The 26,646-nt window shown below is 44.7% G+C and overlaps 1 protein-coding gene across 3 annotated transcripts in view; it reads right to left on the bottom strand.

Annotated features, from left to right (window-relative positions):
- CCSER2 (coiled-coil serine rich protein 2) overlaps positions 1-16,963 on the bottom strand; it is a 218,514-nt gene extending 201,551 nt beyond the window's left edge. Inside the window, exon 1 of one of the 3 annotated variants that reach the window (XM_081105440.1) lies at positions 16,754-16,963. The gene's annotated coding sequence lies outside the window, so the exon portion shown is untranslated. The remainder of the gene's footprint in view (positions 1-16,753) is intronic. The other 2 variants (XM_081105439.1, XM_081105438.1) reach the window with 2 other exon arrangements.
- Between the last annotated feature and the right edge of the window lie 9,683 nt (positions 16,964-26,646).

The following is a 26,646-nucleotide window of genomic DNA, read 5'->3' as shown; positions in this document are numbered from 1 at the left end:
AAATTTAATGGTATTCTGGAAAAAAAGAATAGTATGTACAAAAGCACAGAGATATCAGTTTCTCATCTTCATGGAACCGTGACAGATAAGGGCCATAGCTCATGGAGGACTTTCTGTGTACACAGATAAAATAATTTGACTTCTATCCTGTGGTCCTCCGGTAAGAAATGTCAGACGAGCATTAGAACCCCCTAGGGAACACTCCAGATCCCTTAAAGCAGAGGGCAAGAGCAGGGAGGTGGGCAAGAAGCAAAAAAGAGGGAGAACTAACTCCCATAAACAGAGAGCCACAGGAGATTTTTAAGCAATAACAGAACCTGATCAGATCTGTGTTTCAGAAATCCAAAGTCAGTAGCATGGATCAGTGGCTAAGGGAAGAAAATCTGGAGGAAGACCAACAAAGAAGATTAAAAAGCTATTGCGATGATGCTCCAGCACTAAATATTGACAACTACGTACCAAACATAAGTGAACCACAAAAAGAGGCACATAAAGTGCTGTAACTGTAATATGAGCTTTCAACTTAATTTTCTGAACTTATCTCAGAGAGCAACTCAGTAATCAGAAGCAATTACAGTAAAAGCATGGTCAAGTACATTAGAAAAAAAGGAAAAGAGTGGCCATCAAATTTTCCCCTTTAAAGTGCTTTAATTAGACTTCAAATTAAAAAGTTTTTAATTTTTTCTTTTTTTTAGTAAAAAGGTCATATAGTAAAACTACCATATTAGAGATTACCAAATCAAAATTTAGAATCTACTACTGGGCAAGCACTGTGTAAAACTGCTGATAAAAATAAACAGGTGAAAATTACCAGAGAAGTATAGGTAAGCTACAAAAAACAACAAACAAAAAAGACCAGTTAATTTATTTCATAATCCTATATAATAAAAGCATAATATGCAAATCGACCAAACGGCTGAACAGCGGAATGACCATACAGACAACCATCTGGACGACCATCCAGGACCACATTATGACACCCACTGACTCCAGGCCAGCCAAGGCAGGTGCAATGCAATTGGTTGGGGCCTGGCCATTGTCCCATGATCTCCCTGCAGAGGGAGGCCCAGGCCACCAACCAGCAGACTGCAGTGGGTGAGCAGGGGTCCCGGGTGCCAGAGGGAAGCCTGGGTCCCAGGTGCCAGAGGGAAGCCCGGGCTGGCAGCCAGGGAAAGGAAGGCCTACTCTTGCATGAATTTCATGCACCGGGCCTCTAGTAATTTATAAAAAAAAATTTGTTACCCACATATAAATACTACAGTTTTGAACTAATGAAATCTCACCAAATTGGGGGGGAAGGAATGTTCTTTAACACCTCTCCCCACAAGCCACTGTCTTCATCTATATATAAAACGCTCAGTGACCGACCATCCGTCCATGCAACCGTCCAACCAGCCAGTACATATGACATACACTAGTAATTTAAAAATAAACATTGACTCGTGCATGTGCAATATATGTAAAGCTCTTGCTGGTGCCAATTGCACACGTGTGTTTTGACCTGCCATTGTCCATCGTGAATTTGGTTGACACTTCTCTTATAGAGAAAGGGCAAGTAGTGATGCTAAAATATTTCTTCTAATTAATTTTCTTTCAATGTGCATGAATCCATGCACCAGGCCACTAGTTTGAAATAAATAGGTTAATACATAAGGATATACATATATATAATAACGATATTGGGTACACAGATTAGGATAAAATTAATTTCATTTATTTTTAAAAGAAATGGTTCCTGTAATTTATTTCTCTCTCTTGGATCACTCCATCAGCTTTATACTCTCTATTTATATAAATATAGAGGCCTGATGCACAAAATTCATGCAAGGAGCTCGGCCCACGCAGCCCCTCACAGCCCCGACCGGCCCTCGCAGCGCCTCGCAGCCCAGCTTCATCTGGAAGGTCATCTGGACAGTTGTCCGGAAGGTAGTCCAGATGGTTGTGCTGCGGTCTAATTAGCATATTAGCTCTTTATTATATAGGATACTAGAAAAACACCCATCTTTTAAAAAAATTCCTTGACTCTACATCCCCTCCAATTACCAACCTATTTTTCCCAGCTTCAATTTATAGCAAATTCCTTAAAAGGACTGGCTGTTGCCCTGGCCAGTGTGCCCAATGGTAAGAATGCTGGCCCAAGCACTGAAAAGTCTGGGTTTGATTCTGGTCAAGGGCAGGTACCTGGATTGCAGCTTCAATCCCAGGCCTGGTCCTGACTCATGTGCGGAAGGCAACCAATTGATATATCTCTCTCACATGGATGTTTCTCTCTCTTTCTTTCCTCTCCCTCTCTCTCTCTCTCTCCCTCCCTCCCTCCCTCCCTCCCTCCCTCCCTCTCGTTCACCCTCTCTAAAAATCAATGGAAAAAATGTCCTCCAGTGAGCTTTCAATAAAAATTATTGAAGCTGACTAACTGTGAGAAATGAGATACTTTTAGTATGACTGAAAATTTCCATTTAAAGGGTTTTTTCCTTCTAATGCTTAGAAAAAAATAAATGAGAACTTGAAGAAATGAGGGGACAATTGCCACAGAACAAGCACATTTGTACTCTTGTTCCATCTTCCTCAAATGTTCTCTCCCCTAAATCTGCTCAGATTAGATCACAATATTACTTCTCCCACATCTCTGCTATACCATTCATCACTACAGCCTCTCTAACCACCTTATATAAAACAGCGGCATCCCCTCCCATGTTCTTTCCACCTTATCCTGCTTTTTCTCCACAGCACTATAATAGCAGCTATATTACATATATACTTGTTTATTTCCTATATGATATCATTAGAATACTAGAGGCACAGTGCACAAAAATTTGTGCACTCGGGGGGGAGGGGGGTCCCTCAGCCCGGCCTCTGCCCTCTCACAGTCTGGGACCCCTCGGGAGATAATGATCTGCTGGCTTAGGCCAGCTCCCAGGTGGCAGAAGGCAGGCCTAATCCCTAGGTGCAGCCCTGGTTGGGCTCAGAGCAGGGCCGATTGGGGAATTGGGGCACCGCCCCCTGTCATGCACAGAGCAGGGCGGATTGGGAGGTTGCGATGCCACCCTCAGTCACGCTCAGGGCAGGGCCAATTGGGGGGTTGGGGCACCGCCCCCGGCACACTCAAGGTAGGGTCGATGGGGAGGTTGCGGCACCACCCCCTGTGCACAGAGCAGGGCCTATCAGGGGGTTGGGGCGCTGCCCCCTGTCATGCACAGAGCAGGGCCCATCAGGGGGTTGGGGAGCTCCCCCCTGTCACACACAGAGCAGGGCAGATCAGGAGGTTGGGGCACCACCCTGTATCACCCACAGAGCAGGGCCGATCAGGGGGTTGGGGCGCCGCCACTGTCACACTCAGCAGGGCCAATGGGGAGGTTATGGCTCTACCCCGTCACACAAAGAGCAGGGCCCATGGGGTGGGGGGGTTGGGGCGCCGCACCCTGTCACACACAGAGCCGCAGGGCAATCAGGAGGTTGGGGAGCTCCCCCCATCAGGCAAAGAGCAGGGCCGATCAGGGGGTTGGGGCACCTTCTCCTGTCAGGAACAGAGCAGGGCCGATAGGGAGGTTGTGGCCCCGCCCCCTGTCACACACAGAGCCACAGGGCAATCAGGGGGTCTCGGCGCTGCCCCCTGTCATGCTGATCCCGGTGCCAGGAGACCTCGCGGCTCCGCTGATCCCGGTGCTGGGAGGCATATTACCCTTTTACTATATAGAACAGAGGCCTGGTGCACGGGTGGGGGCTGACTGGTTTTCCCTGAAGGGTGTCCCGGATCAGGGTGGGGGTCCCCACTGGGGTGCCTGGCCAGCCTGGATGAGGGGATACCTGATGGCTGTTTGCAGCTGGTCACACACCATTCAGGGTGGGGGTCTCCACTGGGGTGCCTGGCCGCCTGGATGAGGGGATGATGGCTGTTTGCAGCTGGTCACACACCCTTCAGGGTGGGGGTCTCCACTGGGGTGCCTGGGCAGTCTGGGTGAGGGGCTGAGGGCTGTTTTCAGGCTGGCGGGTGACTGAAGCTCCCAACTGCTCCTTTTTTTTCTTTTTTTTTTATTCTGAGCCAGCTTTAGCTCTGAGGCTTCAGCTCTTAGGCCTCCACTCATGAAAGCAGGTATCTGGTTTGTTTTGGTTCTACAATCAAAACTCTTTATCAACTCCAGCTCTGAGATCCCAGCTAGCTGAAAGCTGGTTTCTGGGGTTTTGTTTAGCTTCTATTTTTGTAACTATGTTTCCAATTGCCAGCTCAGAGGCCGGCAAGGCAGGCAGGGAACGTTGGAGTCCTCCGTCACTGAAGCAAGCAAGCCTCACGTTAGTTTCAAGCTGCCTGGCTGCCGGCCGCCATCTTGGCTGGCAGTTAATTTGCATATCGCCCTCATTAGCCAATGGGAAGGGTAGCAGTCGTACGCCAATTACCATGTTTCTCTTTTATTCGATAGGATAAGTTTCACAGGGCAGAAAATGTGTTTCCTCACTGCACTATTACTAGCAAGTGTTCAGCAGATATTTCTTGAATGGATGGATGGATGGATGACATGAATGAGGAAAATCCACACTCAGTATCTGGATTACCCCTTACTTCCCCCCCGCCGGCCTAATCGCCCCTAATGCCTACACCAGCAGTCGGACATCTCCTGAGGGGTCCCGGATTGGAGAGGGTGTAGGCTGGGCTGAGGGGACCCCCCCCACACACGAATTTTGTGCACCGGGTCTCTAGTAAAAGCATAATATGTTAAGTGTGTCCGGTAATCCAGTTGGCTGTTCAACCAATCAAAGCATAATATGCTAATGACATCCTAAGGCCGCTCAATCGCTCGCTATGATGTGCACTGACCACCATGGGGCAGAGAGTCGACCACCCGACCAGTCGCTATAATGTGCACTGACCACCAGGGGGCAGACGCTCTGACTGATAGGTGAGCTTGCTGCTGGGGTCCGGCTGATCGGGACTGAGTGAGATGGGCCAGACACACCCTGGAGCCCTCCCATGTTACCTCCCCAGCTAGCCAACCTCCTGCATCCCTCCCTGGCCTCGATTGTGCACCGATGGGGTCCCTCAGCCTGGCCTGCGCTCTCTCACAATCTGGGACCCCTCGGGGGATGTCAGAGAGCCGGTTTTGGCCCAATCCTGCAGGCCAGGCCGAGGGAACCCACTTTACACGAATTCGTGCACCAGGCCTCTAGTAATAAATAAGGGTGGACAAGTCCAAACTATTGTAAAATGAAGAAAATAAACTTGAGAAAAAAATTTAAAATAAAAAGAATAAGTGAAAAAATGGCCACACCTACCTCCCCACTTCCTGTAAAGAAATACCACGTGGATATATTTCCTATAAGCTGGCCTATCAACTCAGACCAAAATATCACCAGACCCATTCTATACACTTAAATAGCTGTTATGAATAGTTCCTGCTTTTCTAAGCTAAGATCTTCAGAGAAAATTATAACTCCCAACCCTAACACTGGCTGCCAAGAAAATAATGGTCACAGAAAGCTCTCAAATTTCCCCAAGGTACTCAGGCTGCAACCAAATATCACTCATAAGATGGCAACAACAATTCAAAGTACCTTTGGTGTCTGCCTATCTTCACTGTCCCTGATGTATTCAGATGTATTCACTAAGGGCTCAGGCATCAAAAATTGTGATATCTTCCTATGGGGGTATGCATGTGGGAGAGAGAGAGGGGAAGGGACCGAGAGAGGAACAAGGAGAGGGTGAGGAGAGAGAGGGAGAATGAATTTAAAGAAACAGCACCTAGATATTTTTTTGAATTTTAAAGCGAGTTAGCTTGCCAGGGAATAGAAAGTATCTACTAAAATAAAGCTGGCACCTAGACTTTTCAATACCAGACACCAACACAGAGATCACAGTAGGACCAAATACCTCAAGGTAGCCAGCATTTCTCAGCTAAAGAGCTGTCTTGTGTTTCCATTCCCACACACCAAATTGTAGCTATGGTGCAGAAGGCCATGCCAAACTGGACTGCTGGGAGCAATAATTGGGGAGAGGAGGGTGGTAACCTGTATGGAAAGGAGGGAGAGAAGTAGTTGCCTGTGTTTGTTTGTTTCCCTTTCCTATTGTACTTACAAAGTAAAAAAAGTGGGCAGATGAAAACTGGGAAGAAGAAGGCAGAGTGAAGGGTAAGGAGCTCTGGTAGCAGAAGAAATCAAGATGAATTCCTTTTCTAAGGAATATGTCTTTGAAAAGCAGACATATGAAGTTAGGAACTGACTAAGGAATTTAAAACAAGCCTCACACCTGATGTGTATAAAACTTGTACAGAGAGAACAGAAATGCTTAATTATTTAGAATTATGGTCCTGGGGCACTGTTAAAATTAGCAATCCTCAAAAAGGATCCAACTATATTCATACTGATCATACTGATCAACATGGAAACATAAACAGGTTAAAAAAAAAACAAAAAACAAAAAAAACACTTCAGCTTTCATGGACCTAACCTTTAAAAAACCTCTGCCTTCCAAATGGCTCTAAATCTTAAAATAACAAAATGGGAGTCTTGAAAGTTAGAGAAATAACTCTGAAGGCATTCAAAAGTAATCAACTCAGCAGAAAAGAGCTGAAAACTCAGAAATTACACCTAACATACTCTGATTGGTCAATTTCATTAAAAAGAAAGGAAGGTTCTGATTGGTTGCCCTCATTAGGCTGAGTCAAACCCCAGCATCAGTATGCACAGCAAACAAATGTTAGAAACTAAAAGAGGTGGGAGACAACTGAATACACTGAGAAAGGTATGGGCTGTGTGTGTTGGGAGGTGGGGGGGAAAGGGGAGAGAAGGGTGAGTCTGTAACAAAGGAAAAAACAAGTTAGCTCTATACACTCACTGGCCATCAGAATATCGCATTAGGGCACACCAACCAGAACTGTTTGTAGCCTGAGGTAGCATTCTGTGTTAATACTTCTTTGCTAATACTTCCTGCTACTTAACACTTCTCCCCTGATCTGACACTGATGGCTCTCCCCACCTTCCAGACAGCCTTCACTTTCTATAGCTCCTCTTTCTCCATCTACTCTTTTACTCTTTGATTCTGGTGATCTGGTGTTCCCCACAGGCAGTTGTCTCTTATCCTCTTCTATATTAGCTCATCCTGCATTAGCTCATGCATTCTACTCAGACCTGTCCTTGACAAGCACATAATCCAGTCGGGGCGGGGGGGGGGGGGGGGGGGGGCGGGGGGGGAGTAGATGTGTCACTAGATTAGGTACATCAGTCAATGCTATGAAAGAAATATAACAAAGTGCTGTGAGCGCATATTCACTTGTCATTACCCAGATATTTTCCAAATCAACACTCCAGCTTCCCATTCTCTTGTAAGTCAGTTATTAAGTCCTATATCTTTTCCCTCATATCCCCTGATCTCCAAATTCACCTTGCAGTCAGATTTCATTTCTCATATGACCTATTTCAACCAGTGTCTATCAGAAACACAATTCAATATATTTCCACATTGTTGCATCAGCCATCTCCCTAAAAGACATAACATACCATATCATCCCCTTGCTTTGAAACATCTAATATCTTTCCAATGCCTAAGAGATAAAGTTCAAATCCTTAGCACACAAAAATAAGGTAATATATTTTTCAAAGAGAGGCTTTTAAAAGTAGGTAAAGTTCCAGTCCACTGCTTGCTAACTGAGTTACCTTTGGCAGGTCACTTTTCCTCTCTAAGTTTTCCCATTTGTGAAATGAGGATACCAAAAGAACCTATCTCTCTTGGCCTGTTACACGAAATAAAAAACTCCATGCCAAACACCAGCACAGTACTGAGCACGCAATCAATATTAACTATTATCCTGGGTTGTCTCATTTATCTAGAACAGTGGTTCTCAACCTTCCTAATGTCGTGACCCTTTAATACAGTTCCTCATGTTGTGGTGACCCCCAATTTCATTGTTACAAATTGGACATAATTAAAGCATAGTGATTCATCACAAAAACAATATGTAATTATATATGTGTTTTCCCATGGTCTTAGACAACCCCTGTGAAAGGGTGGTTCGACCCCCAAAGATATCGCGACCCACAGGTTGAGAACCGCTGATCTAGAATGTCACACTTCCCAAAGGAAGCAGATAATCAAGGTCTTACTTTCATATACACTGAGTGGCCACATTATTATGACCACCTGACGTTTGTAGGCAAATTAGCTATAATTTCACGCTGAAGTTGCTAGAGGGCCATACCATTATAAACGTCTGAATAGCACAACATACCTAAGTATCATTGCTGATCAAGTTCATCCTATCATGTTGATGGCGTATCCCAATGGAGATGGCTTCTTCCAATAAGACAATGCGCCATGCCATGGTGCTCATATTGTGCAGGAGTGGTTTCAAGAACATGAGCGAGACTTTACCTTGCTTAGGTGGCCCCCACAATCACCAGATCTCAATCCAATTGAGCATTTGTGGGACGAAGTTAAAAGAGCCATCAGGCAGCTGGTTCCACAACCATCAAATCTCACAGAACTGGACAGTGCTATTCATCAGGCATGGTGTCAGATTCCTCGCATCACCTTTCAACATCTCGTGGAGTCATTGCCAAGAAGAAGGCAGCATTGAAGACAAAAGGTGGCCCAACGAAGTACTGATGAAGTGGTCATAATAATCTGGCCACTCAGTGTATATTAGAATGATTAATAGTAAAAGTGAAATCAGAAATGGTCTTCTGGTTAATCCTGATCCAATAAAAACTTCAATTATACCAAAACTAGGTAAAGACAACAAAATGAAAGAGAATTACAGGCCAATATCCCTCATGCACATAGATGCCAAAATCCTCAACAAAATCTTAGCAAATCGGATCCAGCAGTACATCAGAAAGATCATACACCACGACCAAGTAGGATTTATCCCAGGGATGCAAGGATGGTACAATATTCGCAAATCAATAAACGTGATACATCACATAAACAAATTGAAAGAAAAAAACCACATAGTCATATCAATTGATGCAGGAAAAGCATTTGACAAAATTCAACACCCATTTTTGATAAAAACTCTCAGCAAGGTGGGAATTGAAGGATCATAACTCAACATAATAAAAGCCATATATGACAAACCCACAGCCAACATCATACTCAATGGACAAAAACTAACACCATTTGCCCTAAGAACAGGAACAAGACAGGGATGCCCACTCTCATGACTCCTGTTCAACATAGTACTGGAAGTGTTAGCCATTGCAATTGGGCAAGAAGAAGAAATAAAAGGCATCCAAATTGGAAAAGAAGAAGTAAAACTGTCCTTATTTGCAGATGACATGATATTATACTTAAAAAACCCTAAAGGCTCCATCAATAAACTATTAGACTTAATAAAAGAGTTCGGCAATGTAGCAGGATACAAAATTAACGCCAAGAAATCTATGGCATTTCTATACACCAATAGTGAATGTGCAGAAAGAGAGACTAAAAAAGCAATCCCATTTACCATCCCACCAAAAAAATTAAGCTACCTAGGAAAAAACTTAACTAAAGAGGTAAAAGACCTCTACTCAGAAAACTACAGGACGTTGAAAAAAGAGATAGAGGAAGATATAAAGAGATGGAAGAACATACCATGTTCTTGGATTGGTAGAATCAACATCATTAAAATGTCCATACTGCCCAAAGCAATCTATAAATTCAACGCACTTCCCATTAAAATACCAATGGCATATTTCACAGACCTAGAACATACTCTCCAAAAATTCATCTGGAATAAAAATCGACCCCAAATAGCTGCAGCGATCCTGAGAAAGAACAAAGTAGGTGAGATCTCAATACCAGATATCAAGATGTATTACAAAGCCACTGTTCTCAAAACTGCCTGGTACTGGCACAAGAACAGACATATTGATCAATGGAATAGAATAGAGAGCCCAGAAATCAGCCCCAACCAATACGCTCAATTAATATTTGACAAAGGAGGCAAGAAAATACAATGGAGTCAAGATAGTCTCTTCAATAAATGGTGTTGGGAAAACTGGACAGATATATGCAAGAAAATGAAACTAGACCACCAACTTACACCATACACAAAAATAAACTCAAAATGCATAAAGGACTTAAATATACGACGGGAAACCATACAAATACTAGAAGAATCCAAAGGCAACAAAATCTCAGACATATGCCAAAGCAATTTCTTCACCGATACAGCTCCTAGGGCATTGGAAACTAAAGAGAAAATAAACAAATGGGACTACATCAAAATAAAAAGCTTCTGCACAGCAAAAGAAACCAACAACAAAACAACAAGAAAGCCCACTGCATGGGAGAACATATTTGCCAATGTCATATCTGATAAGGGCCTAATCTCCAAAATTTATAGGGAACTCATACAACTTAACAAAAGGAAGATAAACAATCCAATCAAAAAATGGGCAAAGGATCTAAATAGACACCTTTCAAAAGAGGACATTCAGAAAGCCAAGAGACATATGAAAACATGCTCAAAGTCACTAATCATCCGAGAGATGCAAATCAAAACAACAATGAGGTACCATCTCACACCTGTCAGACTGGCTATCATCAACAAATCAACAAACGACAAGTGCTGGAGAGGATGTGGAGAAAAAGGAACACTTGTGCACTGCTGGTGGGAATGCAGACTGGTGCAGCCACTATGGAAGACAGTATGGAGTTTCCTCAAAAAACTGAAAATGGAACTCCCATTTGACCCTGTGATCCCACTTCTAGGAATATATCCCAAGAAACCAGAAACACCAGTCAGAAAGGATATATGCACCCCTATGTTCATAGCAGCACAATTCACCATAGCTAAGATCTGGAAACAGCCTAAGTGCCCATCTGTAGATGAATGGATTAGAAAACTGTGGTACATCTACACGATGGAATACTATGCTGCTGTAAAAAAGAAGGAACTCTTACCATTTGCAACAGCATGGATGGAACTGGAGAGCATTATGCTAAGTGAAATAAGCCAGTCAATGAAGGAAAAATACCACATGATGTCACTCATTTCTGGATAATAAAGACCATTATAAACTTATGAACAAAAATAGATACAGAGGCAGAGCTGCCTCGAACAGACTGTCAAACTATAGCAGCAAGGCCGGGGAGGGTGGGAGGGCAGGAGGGGGGTGGGTAAGAGATCAACCAAAGGACTTGTATGCATGCATATAAGCATAACCAATGGACATAAGACACTGGGGGGTATGGGAGGCCAGGGGATTGTCAAGGGCGGGGGGAAAAAAAGGAGACATATGTAATACTCTTTGTAATACTTTAAGCAATAAAAAAAAAGGAAAAAATAAAAATTAAAAAAAAAAAACTTCAATTAACCAAAATATTGCTCTCATGAAAATTTTAGTTTGTCTAAATTTACTATAATTTATTTTTTAAAAAACCAACTAGGTTAGTTTGTTTTGTTTTGTTTCCTATTCAAGTTCAGGAAGGAAAAAAAAAGAAAACACACTTCGACATATAAGAATGTGATTCTCTATAGTATAGAATCCACATGAATTATATTCAATCTCAATCATATGCATAATTTACTAAAGATACACACGTACAACAAAACAAATTCTAAGAACTTAAGAAAATAAGTGTGCACCAGATGATGGACAGACATTCAGATTCACAATCAAAAGATGAAATCACAAAATTTTGTTTAAAAGTCCGTGATTTTTAGAAGAAGGTATAAAGGGGGGATAAATGATGATGGAAGATTGGACTTGGGTGGTAAATACACAATACAGTATACAGATTATGTATTAAAGAACTATATACCTGAAACTTGTATAATTTTATCACCAATGTCACCCCAATAAATTCAATTAAAAAGTCAGTAATTTTAATTAGCACCTAACATCATAAATACATTAATCTCTTGTTTTGTTTTTGTTGTTTATGGCTGTATACTTTGCAGTTTTAAAAATTAAGTGCTAATGAAAATTAGTAAGATCCCCGTAAATTTATGCACAAAGGTCAAACAATTCCAACAAAGGAGAAAATAAAAGTAGGAAAATACTGCATTTGCTTTTCTATTGCAGATTGTATGTTAGATAGTAGGTACCCTTATACCCATTTGTAAAATACCAACCTTTAAAAAACAAAAGCCTTTAAAAGTATTGTAAAACTGTCAACCAAAATGCAGGAAGCAGTATAAATCAATACAACCTTTTAGAAATAAACCTGGTAATATTTTCAAAAGTGACAAAAACCACCCGGCCAATGTGGCTCAGTGGTTGAGCAGTGACCCATGAACCAAAAGGGCACTGGCTGGATTTCCAGTGAGGGCACATGCCAGGATTTCAGCCTCCATCCCAGTAGGGGCCTGCAGTAGGCAGCCAATGGATGTTTGTCTCTCATCAATGATGTTTCTATCTTTCTATCCCTCTTCCTCTCCTCTAAAATCAATAAAAACATTTTTTTTAAGTGACAAAAAACCTTCACTCTCTCTGACCTTGTAATCCCTCTCCTGGAACTTTAGCCTAATGAAAGAAGAAAACAAAGAACAGCTATATATTAACTGCATTACTTGCCAAATGGGAGGCAACTTAGATGTACAATTATTAAAGCTAAGCAACTCAACTAGTAATCCTATGTAATAAAAACCCAACAACCCAACAGCAGAACAACCAGAACAACTGGTTGACCAGTCACTATGATGCGCACTGACCACCAGGGGGCAGACGCTCAACACAGGAGCTGCCTCCTGGTGGTCAGTGCACAACCACAGTGGGAATGCTGCCGGCTGACTGGGATGAGCGGCTGCTCCTGCTGTGAATGGGGGTGGGGGGGTGGGGCCATGGGCAGGAACCTGGGCTGGGATCATGGCCTCCTTGCCCCAGGCTCCTCCTCCTGCTCCTTGCTGCCTCCTCGGGAAGCTCGCAGGCTATGCAGAGCTGACCCCGGAGGCTGCAAGGTGGGTTCATGGCCACCGTGGGACTGAAGCCTACTCTGCCGCCTCTTAGTACTCCTGTCCCGCCGCCTGGCCCCAACCGGGTCCCCTGGAGAAGCGTGCCCCAGCTCCATGGAAGATGCCGGACCAGGGAGCAGTCACTCAGAGGGATGGTCCATAGCTGCTCAGCCGACCTGGATGAGCAACGCTCCCACAGCGGCCCGATCCCCACAGGCCACGTCCCCCACCAGTGCATGAATCCCATGTGCCAGGCCTCTAGCATTATATAATAATTTACAGGTACAAAAACTTTAGCAAAAAGAAAACATTAACTATGAAAGCAAAATTAAATATTTATGCTTTGATTGTTATATAAAATCATGTATATACGGTGAGAAATAAATAAGAAAAATTAAAAAAAAATTTCTTATTTCTTTGACCATTAAATTATTTGTAAAATAAAAAGCCTGTTAGAATTGATCAGATCCACCACAGTAAGTATATATTTTAAAATTGACTCTTCTGAAGCATAAAACCACAATTATCATTTTTTCCAAAAAAATCTATAACAGAGTAATTGGATAAATTCTTCTCACATACAGAGTAATCATACATGTCATTTTACCCAATGCTATTAGCCAGCTGGAACCTTGTTATATTAAAATCTCATTTTACCATCAAAACGTAACTATATGTGGGATCTCCATATGGTGAGCAGAAGCCACTTATTATGGGGCAATTGGAGAGTGGGCCCCAAGCACTGAGGTTAAAAACTATCTGGCCAAATGTAATGGTGAAGCCTAGGCTTCTCCTATATCCCCAAATGAGTTCCATGTTTCTTAGCCACTCAAGAGCTAAAGCATTCAAGGAGGAAGAAATTGTAAGACTATCTGCTCTCCCTCTGAAGACTGGAAACTTCTTCATTTCCTTCTAAAAGCACCACGGAGTAAAGAAAAACACACAAGCAGCCCGGCCGGCCTATGAACCAGGAGGTCACGGTTCTATTCCCAGTCAGGGCACAGGCCCAGGTTGCGAGCTCAATCCCCAGTAGGGAGCGTGAAGGAAGCAGCCAATCCATGATTCTCTCTCATCATAGACTAGAGGCACAGTGCATGAAATTCATGCACTTGGAGCCAGGGGCGGGGGGGGGGCGGGGGGGGGCGTTCCATCAACCCGGCTTGCGCCCTCTCACAGTCCAGGAGCCCTTGGGGGATGTCTGACTGAAGGCTTAGGCCCATCTAGGGACCAGGCCTAAGCCTTCACTGGGACATCCTTTGGAGTTGGGAGAGGCTCCCACCCCCCACCACTGCACTTGCCAGTCATGAGCCCAGCTCAGAGCTTCTGGCTGAGCGGCGCTTCCACTGTGAGAGCACACTGACCACCAGGGAGCAGATCCTGCGTTGAGTGTCTGCCCCCTGGTGGTCAGTGCACGTCATAGAGACCAATCGTTCAGCCATTTGGTTGATTTGCATATTAGCCTTTTATTTTATAGGATGTTTCTCTCTCTCCTTCCTTCCTGTCTGAAATCAATAAAACTCTATTTTAAAAAAATACACAAGCATATGGTCAGGAGATATGTTATACAGGTGACTAAGTAACCTCAAGCAACTTGTCCTTTGGCATAAAAATTTAAAAGTTAAATCAAATAATCTCTTAATTCTTTCAAATTCAATACTGATCTCCCCACCCAAAATGCCTCACTCAGATTGTAAAATAATTGTTAAGATTTAGAATTAGGAAACTAGGAGCAAAGGTAAAATACACAGATGGTCAAAAGCCTGGATTGGATCCCAGCTCTGTCTGACCCTTCCTACCTGCATGACCTTGGGCAAATCACTCTGCCTTGAAGTCCTAAAATCAAAGCAGCAGCAGTCCTACTGACCATGTCCTTTAATTCGTGTGTCATAAAACACATTGGTAGCTTATCATAACTGGGGTTTACTTCCTAACAAGAAACAATAATTTTGACTTTATTCTTGGAAATTTAAAAGTACCTCGTTTGTGCATTTCTCTTTTCTAAGTTTTCTGATATTGAGAGTAGTTAACACATTTTGCCTATCTTAAAGCTATATTCAAGATTGAAAGCATTCCTCAATCATTTATTCAATAAATAGTTTTGAACACCTGTGCCACACAGTATGTGCTCCAGTTACAAAGCTCCCTGGTGGAGACAAACAAATCATTAACTACCGGCTGACAGATGCTAACTGCATAATGTGCAATGCACCCCTGGATCAGCTGAGACAAGTAGGATAAAATGTCTGGACAAGATTCAGAAGTAGTATTTTGGTTAGGTCTTAAAAGGCAAGTTGCTTACTAGGTAGAGAAGAATTCTACAACGGAAGATGTCCTCTTCAGAGACCTCTAAGTAGTCTTTGTATGAAGAAGGCAGGCAAAATGGTAGAAGATGAAATTAGAAACATGCATGAGTGCAGAGCTGTGAAGGACTTTGACTCTCTCAACTACAGATTATGGAGAGTCACCACAGACTTCACACACGGACTCAAAGTCCCCGCTCCCTCCACAGTCCAAGGCGGGGTCCAGGTGACAGACAGACAGGCAGGTCGGGGTCAGAGAGAGTCACGGTACTTATTTAGGGACAGTTCACTCCCTCAGGGCCGGGCAGGTCCTTCGATGGCACATTAAGACAGCCTGAACTGAAATGACAGCTAAACGGTGCAAGAAAGTGTTTACTTGAAGTCAATTTTGTTGAGCGCACTAAAGAAAGCAACCAAATAAGAAAATACTAAACATCTCTATGAGAGATAAGGAGAGGCTAGCAGGAATAACAGCTGAGGCGGCCGACTTCAAGGAAAACATTCAGAAGTGTTTACATCCTACCACGCCTCGGGTTCAGGGAAGACATGCGGTGTGCCTATCTTTTGCAAGAGGAGAGTATTTTAAATTTCTTTTGGTTAAAGAAGAGCTGTCACCTCTAAACTCCTTAAATTAAAGGAAGATTTTTTAAATGGCAAAATTAGCGGGTTCCATAATATTTTAATGTTCAAGAAAAAAAGGAATGTATTTCCAATGGCTGTTTGGAGAGCCTACAGCAATCCATCCCCAGCGGTGCACACCTCGCGCCCACTGGAACCACCCCCGCGGGCCGGGCCTGGCGGGGCGCGGGCCTGACGGACGGGTCCGCAGTCCGGGGCACAGCTCCAGGGCGGCCCGGGACCAGCTCACGGGAGGCGGCGTCGGCGCAGGAGGCGCCCGGCGACGCCCAGGCCAGCGGGTCTCCCCTGGGAGAGCCAGCACCTGAGCCCCGGAACCGAGTGGTCCACGAAGTTCCTCTCAAGACGTGCTTGGGTGTGTCTTTGTTGTGTCCCAGTAATAACCCCCTCCCCCCCCGAAAAAAAAGTCCCTGGGGCACCCCGTACCTCCCCTGCAGCCGCACAGCACCCTGACTGAACCCCGGGCGTCTGAGCCTCGCCCTGCTTTTTCCTGGGAGGAAGGCGGCAGCCCTGCGGGGCGGAGACGGGGAGGGGGGTGGGGGTTCGGGGAGTCGAGAGGCCGGGGGAACAGGGAGACGGAGGGGTCAGGGGGACGGGAGAGGACGGGGGGCAGCGGGCGGGGGCGGGAGAAGGGAGGACGGAGACTGCGAGATGGGGAGGAAGGAGGGGAACCGGGGGGGTTGGGAGGTGGGGAACGAGGAGACGGGGTTTCAGGGGGACCGGGGCGAGCGTTCGGGGGGACGGGGTTTCAGGGGGATGGGGGACGTCCGGCCCGGCCCACGCCCGTCTCGCCTTAGGAGGCTCGCGAGGGTCACCCCGGAGGCAGGAGTCCGAAGGGCGCCACTGCCTCATCCCAGCGCCCGGGCCTGAGCAGCCGGACCGCACCCCCTGCCCGAGCGGCCGCGGTCAGCATCCCGCCGGGACCCGGCCCCGCCACCATCCGGCCCTTACCGCTCGGATCCGCTCTGCCTCCTCGGCGCGGCCCAGGGCGGCTCGCCCGGAACCTGAGGCGCAAGGACCGCAGGTGAGCGAAGGGCCGCCTGTCACATCCCCTCCGGGCCGGCCGCCCCGCCCGCTGCAGCCGGCATCGCGTCAGTGGCCGGAGGGAGCGCCGGACCCGGAGCCTCCGCCCGCTCTCGGCCGCGCCCGCCGGACTCCGCCCTCGGGGCCCCGAACCGCGCGTGCGCAGCCCCGCCCCGACCCGGTGCGCAGGCGCCGACTGTGGGCCCCGCCCCTCCGCCTCGCCCCGACCCGCCCCTGACTCCCGCTTCCGCCCACCTATGGCCCCGCCCTCGCCTCGCGCCGGCCTTTCCAGCTCCGCCCCCTTTTGGGACCCGCCCCCTTCCCGACCTTGCTTCTCTGTCCCCAGGATCCAGTCTGTGCTCCTCCTAAGCCAGTGATGGCGAACCTTTTGAGCCCGGCGTGTCAAAATTTTGAAAAACCCTAACTTAACTCTGGTGCTGTGTCACATATAGAAATATTCATAATGTTTTTTATATATTTGCAACCATAGTAAAAAAAAGATTTATATTTTTGATATTTACTTTATATATTTAAATGCCATTTAACAAAGAAAAATCAACCAAAAAATATGTATAAAATGAACAAAAACAGAAAAACAATGTACATTTAGGAAAATAAATAAAAACAATGATAATCAAATGGTACGAAAACTAGAAATTAGTGGCTTTTTTGGTGCTGAAGTTTGTCTGTTAATTCTTCAATTGCAGGTTCATACTTGGTGCACTTCAAGGCTAAGCAAGCGCCACTAACTTCATCTGTTAGCCGGTTTCTTTTGTTCGTTTTAATATTATTTAATGTTGAGAACAAAGTCTCACAAAAATATGTTGATGAAAAAATTGTTAGCAAAGCCATTGCTAGATTTTTTATGTCGCTAAAAGTGTCAGGTACTCTGTTCCAAGCTCTCAAAATTTCTTGTTTGTAGTTGCACTCTTCATTATTCAAACGATTTCGTTCCAGATTTTCAAGTTTCCACCTTAAGTCGACAAACACATGAGTCCAAATGCTACCTTGAAAATCTGCAAGTTGCATCTCTAAATCATCAATTTGCATCCATTGGAAATCCTTTAATTCCAAAGTACTGTAAACAACTACATCTGGCTACTTAATTATTTTAATGGTCTGTTCTAGGCTTCTAAATTGGTCGAATCTTTCGCTGAACTGTTCAAATAACGAGTTTACTATATTCTGGTACATAAGTACGGACTCCATTACACTCGTTGTAGTGGCCTTCTCGAAATACTTTTTAATCCGAGGAAAATACTTATAAGTTTTAGTTTCAATGTCTCGCTTGAAAATTTTGAGTTTACTTTCAAAGATTTGATGTATCCAAACATAACGTCAGTACTTTTTCCAAAACCTTGTAATTTTAAGTTCAGTTCATGCATACGAACAGAGAGATCTGTAAAAATCATCAAATTGCTGACCCGCTTATGGTCATTGATCGGAGGAAAGTTTGCCAGGTCCTCCTTCTCAATAAATACCGTAATTTCTTCAAAGCACTCCACAAATCGCTCAAGTACTTTACCTCGACTCAGCCATCTCACATTATTGAACATCGGTAGTCCACTGTAGGTTGAATCAACTTCCTGTAAAAGTGCAGAAAATTCTCTCTTGTAAAGGGGTTGAGAAGCTATAAAATTCACAATTTTTGTTACAACTGACATTAAATCATTCAATTCTGAGAATCCCGATTTGGCACACAACACCTCCTGATGGATAATGCAATGAAAAGGTACAAGTGGATGTCTAATAGCTTCCATAAACAATTTCAGGAATCCCACATTTTTTCCCACCATATTTGGTGCCCCATCTGTCGTGACTGACACGATTTTAGAGATATCAATGTTTAGGTCACTGAATGTTTTTATAACAACCTTACATATTTCGTTTCCTGATGTACTTATTGGCACTGATTCTAACTTTATCAACTCTTCTCTCATTGTAAGGCCATCAGAATATCTAGCAATAATGACCAACCGAGCATTTGATGTGACATCAGTAGTTTCATCAAGAGAAATTGAAAAATATTTACAACTCCTTAAGTCTTTTTTTAATTTATGTTGTACGTTTTTGTTAAGATCTATTATTCTGTCTTTGATAGTATTTCTACTGAGTGGTAACTCAGAAATTCTTTTAATAATATCATCTTTATTTTTCATATCGTGAAATAGAGCTGGTGCATATCTTAGAAATGTTTCCTTAATAAATTCTCCATCACTGAGGGCTTTTCCATGCTGAGCTATGGAGTGAGCAATACAGTAACTTGCTGATGTTAAATTTGTAGAGCATCTTACAAATTTAATGATGGAATTTGTTTGACTTTTATAGAGGTGTAGCTGCTTAGAAACGTATTCCTTCCTTTCATCGATACTTTTTTTCAAGAGCTGACAATGATTAGTTTCAAAATGTCTCTTTACATTCCACGTTCTGCTTACTACCGTTTCATTACACCGTATGCACAATGATCTGTTGTTTCTGTTGACAATTCCGTACATCTCAGTCCATATGTCTTGAAAGGGTCGGCTACTGCTACTTCCACTTCCTTTATTATTCAATCTTGCTTTTTTATTTTCTTGATTCTCCATCACAAGGCTGCAAAAATAAATAAATATAAATCAAGGCGTTTTTTATAAAAGGTTGATAGGTTTGTTACCTATTAACTTTTTGCAGTGTTGTTGCACAGACTCCTGGTGCAAAATAATTCAAAGATAGTATGTATAACCAACAAATATATGGTGCTGTAATCAATTATCCGACACGCAGAATGTCTCGTCGAGCACTGTTGCACTGTATATCTTTTTCTTCTAACCCTCCCACTCCTGTCTCCTAACGAACATGGCGATCAGGTGCGTCCATTTGCCGAGTGCACCCGAACGCACGGGAAGCTTACCCGAGGCACATGTTGACTATAATGAGGCCGTTTCCAGAATTGGGCATTTTGTCACTCGAGTAAAAATAAAATGTCAATCTCTTTATAGTGCAATTCTTAACCTTTTTATATTAATGTCAATATTGGAACAATGTATCTTGGATGTTTTCATTATGTATCTTTGCTACCAACACCGATGTACATGCTTACATCCGGTTTTAGAATTCCATTATTGATCATGAGTAACGTGAGTAATAATATTACTCGAGTGATGCCCAACTCTGGCCATTGCGGGAGACAAATATTTGAATTATGCAATTTTTTGTCTCTGTCGATGCGTGTCACCCAAAATGAGTTCGCGTGTCACTTCTGACACGCATGTCGTAGGTTCGCCATCACTGGCCTAAGCCGACGCCAGCCCAGCAGCCGACCCCACCTCTCGCTGGCCTTTTGGACTAACCTATGCTGCTTGACCTCGTCACACCTGTCTCCTCCACTGCTGACGCGGACAGTGAGAACCTTCGCTTTGGAGCTGACATGTGCTTCCCTCCCACCTGCTGTTGAGGTGGGCACTGCCAATATTTTGTTTGCAGATCCAAGCCTGTCCCCTGCCTTCCCACCCGCTGAGCTCTGCAGGAGCATACACTCCGCCTACCACACCAAAATATAAGCTGACGTCTTGCTGAGCTTGAGGAAAGAAACAAGCACCCCAAGTGCTGAGATCTTGAGTAGCTCCATCGCACCATCCATGTGGTTCTATTTGCCAAGAACTAGGATTCTGTCACCCACAGGTCTCCCCCTCCTTGACACTGAGGCCTGCCTGGAGTGCCCTATTTTGGCGGCTCCACTGTCTGGCTGAGCGTTAAAGTCCAGAGCTGCCCTGGAGTTAGACTAGTTGCTCTCTAAAATCCTTGGGTTCACACTTACTAATAGCTCTGCTACAATACATAACATTTTAGGTGTGTTTCTTGAAACACATCTCCTTCTTCCATGTCTCCAGGTCAGTGATACTCCATGGCGGGACGGTGGAACCGCGGAACGGAGTATGACTCACCAGATGGAGATAAGGACGGGAAAGCTTGATTTTAAGAATCACATATCTATATTTTGAAAATGAAGTATCAATTTTAATATCAACCCCTAGAAATTAAAATTGAATTTATTGGATGATAAGATGCATGTTTAAAATATTGAAAAATAATAGATCTAAACACACTGCAATTCACAAGTCAGATCATTGGAAAGGCAAACCCTAGACTGAAAGTCTTAAACACACTCCTCAAGAATATCCCCCAAGCAATGCATTTACGTAAGCATTGGGGTTTATGGCATCAGCTAAATTAAGAAATGGTGCAAGAAATGGCTCCCCGCAGCTTGTCAATGGGTATTGGGGAAGATGCTACATACTCAACAGTCTCCAGATGAAGACTAGGAAAGGAATCTCAGTTCCCAATACAAGAAAGAGCTATGCTTCGATGTTATCTTGTGATGCCCTGAACACTTGAGGTGATCGTGTTTTCTTTGGCAGCTCTAAGTATAAGTCATCTGACTTTCTTTCCCTTCCTCTTCTGCAAAGGTTCCTGGGTGCTGCCTATGTAGCCATAGCTCCCAGATTCATCTAATTTTCTTTATTGCTATTTTGTCTTTGTCCCAATATCCTCATCTCCTTGATTTTTATATCACATTATATAGAAAGAAAAGTTTAATATTAAATACAAACAGATAGCCCTAGAAGCCTGCCCTCTGAGGCCTAAGATTGCTTTTAACTGAGGGTGAAGATGAGAGGGCAGGCCACGCTAAGCAGTGCTTCACAGATTGCAGCGTCAGAGTCTCCTGGGGAGCTCAGCAAAACACAGACTGCGGTGCCACCCCAGCGCTTCTGACTCAGCAGGCCGTTGGTGGCACTGGAGAATCTGCATTTCTAAAAAATCCCCAGGGAGCAGTATTCTAGGAAGCACACCCTGAAAACCACTGCACTTCCACAGCCTGTGCTCCAATCATCCCAGTGGGGCAGATGGCTGTCTCCCAGGAGCCCCCGAAGGACTGATAAGGGACAAAGGTTCCAGTGTCGGGTGCTGTCCTGTGGACAAATTGCACAACTGGGCAAACTTCAGCACAGGCTGGCAGGACAGAGAAGAGCTAAGGAAGAGATGACCCCACCCCATGAGCTAAGGGAGTAGAACAGAAGATGAAGGGTCAGAGGCAAATGCTATAAAATTTTGTGGTGGGCCCTGGTGGGTAGCTCATTTGGTTAGAACATCATCCTGATATGCCAAGGTTGAGGGTTCGATCCCTGGTCAGGGCACACACATCAATCAGCCAATGAGTGCACAAATAAGTGGAACAATAAACCTCTCTCACTTTCTCTAACACACCCCTCCCCTCCTCCTCTCCGACTCTAAAATTAATTTTTTAAGAAGTTCTGTGGTGGGAATGTGGTATCAGAGCACAGAGACAAGGAGTCAGATGAACTTTCAAAATCCAGCATGTCTAGGGGATGGTGCTTCTGATTTACAGACAACTGTGTGCAGATGAATCTAGAGAAGACTTAGGGAGCGTACTTACACATCCTCGCTATGCACTGTTGGTTTAGATAAAAAAAGAAGTCTCTATGGCATAACCATAATGGACAACACAAAGAAAGACTTTTCTCACAGTTCTTAAACAAACATACTTAACACAATCACAAAACCATTTCAGCATATTTTTTTAATTTTATAGATACCCTTAACATGTTTTATTAGTTAGGAGTTAATGTTCCTGGGAACTTTATGTCTGTCTGTATGTATATATTGCTTAAATAATACAAATTTATTATCTTTGAAAAGATGTTCAGCATCATTAATCATTAGGGAAATGTAAATCAAAACCGCAATGAGGTGTCACCTCACCCCTGTTAGAAAGGCTGTTGTCTAAAAGAAAAGACATGGCAAGTGCTGTCAAAAATGGGGGCGTGAGGGGGCGGGCAGGGGCGGGGAGAACACTTGTGTGCTCTTGGTGGGAATGTAAATTGGTGCAGCCACTATGGAAAACAATAGAGCTACCATATGACCTAGCAATCCCACTGCTGGGTATACATCCAAAGGAAATGAAATTGTTTTCTCAAAGAGATATCTGCATCCCAGTGTTAATTGCAGCATTATTAACAAGAGCCAAGACATGGAAATAATAACCTAAGTGTCTATTGACATATGAATGGATAAGGAAGATACGGTATATACATACAATAGAGTATTATTCAGCCATAAAAAAAGAAGGAAATGCGTGATAACATGGATGTACCTTGAGGACCCTATGCTAAATGAAATATGTCAGACAGAAAAAGACAAAAATTGTATGATCTCACTTGTATATGTAGAATCTAAAAACAGCCAAATTCATAGAAACAGAGAGTGGAATGGTGGTTACTAGGGTCTGAGGGGTAAGAGGGGAGATGTTGGTCAAAGGGTAGAAACTTCTAGTTATAAGATGAATAAGTTCTGGGAATCTTATATACAGCATAAGGACTATAGTTATTAATACTGGTATTATACACTTAAAAGTTGCTATGAGACTACAGTTTTAATGTTCTCACCATAACAACAAAAAAATGGTAATTATGTGAAATAAAAGATGTGTTAACTAACCTTAGTAATTATGGTAATCATTTCACATATATAAGTGTATCAAATCATTGAATATTATATCTTAAATTTATACAATGTTATATGTCAATTATATCTCCAAATAGCAAACTGATTATCTTAAAATTCTTGTTGAATACTTTCAAGCATTTACCTAATAAAGCCACTGTTAAACATTTTTGGCTTAGTCAAAAAGAATTCTGGAAGTCAGAATTTTAATTTTAATCGAGGGCCTCATGAGACTAAATCTCCCTTTGTACCGTTTTTTTTAATTAATGAAATTTTCTCTCTTTTCATATGGCTATCCAGTTATCACAACATCATTTATTTTAAAAGTATATTCTTTTCAAGAAATGGTGCTAGCCCTAGCCAGTTTGGCTCAGTGGATAGAGCCTGTGAACTGAAGAGTCCCGGGTTAGATTCCAGTGAAGGGCATACACCTGGTTGTGGGCTCGATCCCCAGTAGGGGGCGTGCAGGAGGCAGGTGATCATTGATTCTCATCACTAATGTTTCTCTCTCCCTCTTGCTTCCTCTCTGAAATCAATAAAAATAATTAAAGGGAATGAATTCGTGATACACACAACAACATGGAGAATTTTTTTTTAAATAAAAATAATTTTTTAAAAACTAACCTTGACACCTACCCCGAAATTAAATGTGAACATTGGAATAACAAAGTTTGTAGAAAAAAAAAAAAAAACATAGGAGATGATGTTCACAATCTGGAATAGACAACTATTTCTTAGACCCAGAAAACACTAATTATGGTTTGCAAAAATGGCACCAGGTGTTAAACTAGTGGAGTCAGATTGGATCTCCATTCAGCAAACTTGGTACTTGCGTGCTGGCTAAGGCAGGTTTCAGAGGCAAGACTCAAACTATAAGAGGAAACTTATTTAGACAGTCATAGAGGTAGAAGAAGTGCACTTAGAAGAAATGGGCTCAGAAAAAAAGTTACAGAGTCTAAAGAAGGGCCCTTGGAGCTTAAGGGAGAGAGAGGCCAGGAAACCCGCCTGGGGGAAAGGGGCGAAAGCGGAGCGGGCTGGGAGAGGAACCAGTGTGCTTCATGGAGAGAGCCCCTGGGCTCTCTGTCCCCAGGGCTTTGATCTGGAGATCTGTTATGCAAAGAACTGAGGGCCAAGGAGGCCTCAGAGTATTGCTTGCCGGTTCCAAAGAAACAACTCGGAGGCCTGGCTGCGAGAAACATGAGTTTATTAGGACTCACTGCACACCCAGGACGGGCTGCCAGGGAAGTCTCAGAGCACAGGCGTTTTAGTACAGGGCTATATAAAGTACAGAAAACAACGAACACAGGGTAATAATGTGTACAGTCCAGGCTCATATCCAGTAACAGTTTCTTTTAGGTCGTGCCTTGACTGGGAGCTGGCCAGGCTCCCAAGGTCCCACAGCCAACTTACAGATGGCCTTCATTATATCCCCACAGGGTCAGAGGGGGTGTTGAAGCTTGGAAAGGGGCCCATGTTCTCACATACCACACAAGGTCTCAGGGGATGATCTCAATAGCATATTCATCAGCTTTCCAGGTGTGTCTCCTCAGGGCCATGGTGTCTACTGATGAGCTGGTGCTGGGCAGGGGGTCACTAGTCAATGCAGCTGGTCCTGATGTCAGCCTGCTGTTGTTCCATCTGATTTTTCTGCTTTTCTGGACATAGAGCTGAAACAAAGCTGAAGCCAGATATTACTCTGAGGGTTAATATATAAGGGAGTGGTCCTGAAAGGACTGGTAGTTTTGCCCATTGCTAGGCACCTGTGTCTTCCCGGCCTCTCATTCCAGCTCTTCCCGTGCCTATTTAACTGCCTACATAACCTATCTAATAATAGACAAACATGGTAATTAACCATACTTCCGACACGCTTCCCATTGGCTAATCAGGGCAATATGCAAATTAACTGCCAACCAAGATGGCGGCAGGCAGCCAGGTAGCTGAAGCAAACAGGAGGCTTGCTTGCTCCAGTGAAGGAGGAAGCCAAGGTTCCCCGCCTGCCACTGCTGGGCTCTCAGCTTACACTCTAAGCAACTATGTTGCAATTACAGAAGCACCATCCCCAGAAACCTGCTTTCAGCCTTCAGAGCTGGAGCTAGCAGGACCGCAACAGTGTTACAATTATAGAACCCAAACTGACCCAGATCCCTGCTTTCAGCAGCCGAGGTCTCAGAGTTGCAGCCAGGCCTCAGAGCTAAAACTGGCTCTCAGCTCCAGTGACAGCCATAGAAGGTAAATAAATCCCAGAATAAAAAAGGAAAAAGAAAAAAAGGAGAGGTTGGGAGCTTCAGTCACCCACCATCCTGAAAACGGCCCTCAGCCCCTCACCCAGACTAGCCAGGCACCCCAGTGGGGACCCCCACCCTGAAGCAACAAGATGGCGGCTAATTTACATACTGAAGGCAGGCCGCAGCGGGCAAGACTGTCTGCAGTCCGGGACTTGGGTCTGTGTCCCTGCCGGGCGGGGGGCAGCGCGGGAGGCTGTCTGCTGTCCCAGGACCCGGATCTGTGACCCTGCCGGGTGGGGGGCAATGCTTGAGGCTGTCCGTGGTCCTGGGACCCGGATCCGTGACCCTTCCCGGCATGGCGGCAGCTCGCACAGGGGCGGATCGGCCGGAGTTGGGCAGGGCAGGACGCCTGGCTTCCGCCCAGCCCCAGACACTCTGGGCAGGTGAGCAGCGCAGAGAGCCTCTGGACAGGGAAGGCAGGCTGGCGGAGGGCAGCCTGTACTCCCCACGTGGTGGTGATGACAGCTGTGAGCTCGCCAAGTGAAGCCTGCAGGCTGTGCTGAAGTAGCGCCTGCAGGCCCTCAGCCAGCGCCCAGGAGTGGCTGTGCAAGATCCACCTCCTGGCCCAGAAGGTGCAGGATCGCAAGGACAGCCACCGTGGCAGGCCAGACTGACGTCCTCCTGGCCGCACCACGGGGGTTTGCGGATCTGCAAAGCCAGAGGCCTCCAGTGTGCACATCCCCCCCTGGCCTGCGAACATCCCCCAGCACACTGTCACCCTCCCGCGCCTGCAACAGTTGCAAACCAAGGCGTGCACAAGTTCCCCCCGCCTCTCCACCGCACTTCCATCAACCCAGCATGCCTAACACCCCCATAGGATGTGCACACATCCCTTCTGATGCGCTCACGTTCTTTGGAGAGTGTCTGGGTGTTCTGGGTGCTGAGGGTGGGCGCCTGTGAGATGACAGTGAATGGGCGGAGTGGTGATGCCCTGTTCCCACGGAGGCCAGTGCAGCTATGAGATCACCTCTAGGGGGTTAATGCAGGTGCTGAGGCGGGAGCAGATGCAGACAGACACACCTGGTGGGTGCGGGT

Source organism: Myotis nattereri (genome assembly GCF_964212035.1).
Source record: "Myotis nattereri genome assembly, chromosome: 13".
In the NCBI taxonomy this organism is placed as follows: domain Eukaryota; kingdom Metazoa; phylum Chordata; class Mammalia; order Chiroptera; family Vespertilionidae; genus Myotis; species Myotis nattereri.
This window is presented reverse-complemented; position numbering and strand designations above follow the sequence as displayed.